Below are 395 nucleotides of genomic sequence, written 5' to 3' on the forward strand. Positions count from 1 at the left end.
TATCGCAAATGCTCGCATGCAGCACAATTTTCACATTTGACATATCTATTTTCGGGCTTCTTATGTGATCCCGTATAGCTTCCAAACAACAAATTCTAGTAATAAATAATGACAGTAGAAGAATAAGATCCAAGCCATACTCAAAGAGAAGGGAAAGAGAAAGCCGCCAAGACTTACAATCGTATTCTTCGTCATTATCATCGCCATTCCCAGAATTGTGCGACAATCCTATATCAAAGCTGGGCAAATCACCGACGCAATTGTGTTGCGAGACTAGGTTGGTAGCAGTGACTACAACAGGAATTGCAAATCTTATGCCGCTGGTATGTGTGGCAATGTTTGTTTACTTTTTTGTGCTCAAAATTGAGGAACCTCTGATAGTGATTCGAGACTAC

Source organism: Penaeus monodon, chromosome 25, assembly GCF_015228065.2.
Source record: "Penaeus monodon isolate SGIC_2016 chromosome 25, NSTDA_Pmon_1, whole genome shotgun sequence".
NCBI lineage: Eukaryota > Metazoa > Arthropoda > Malacostraca > Decapoda > Penaeidae > Penaeus > Penaeus monodon.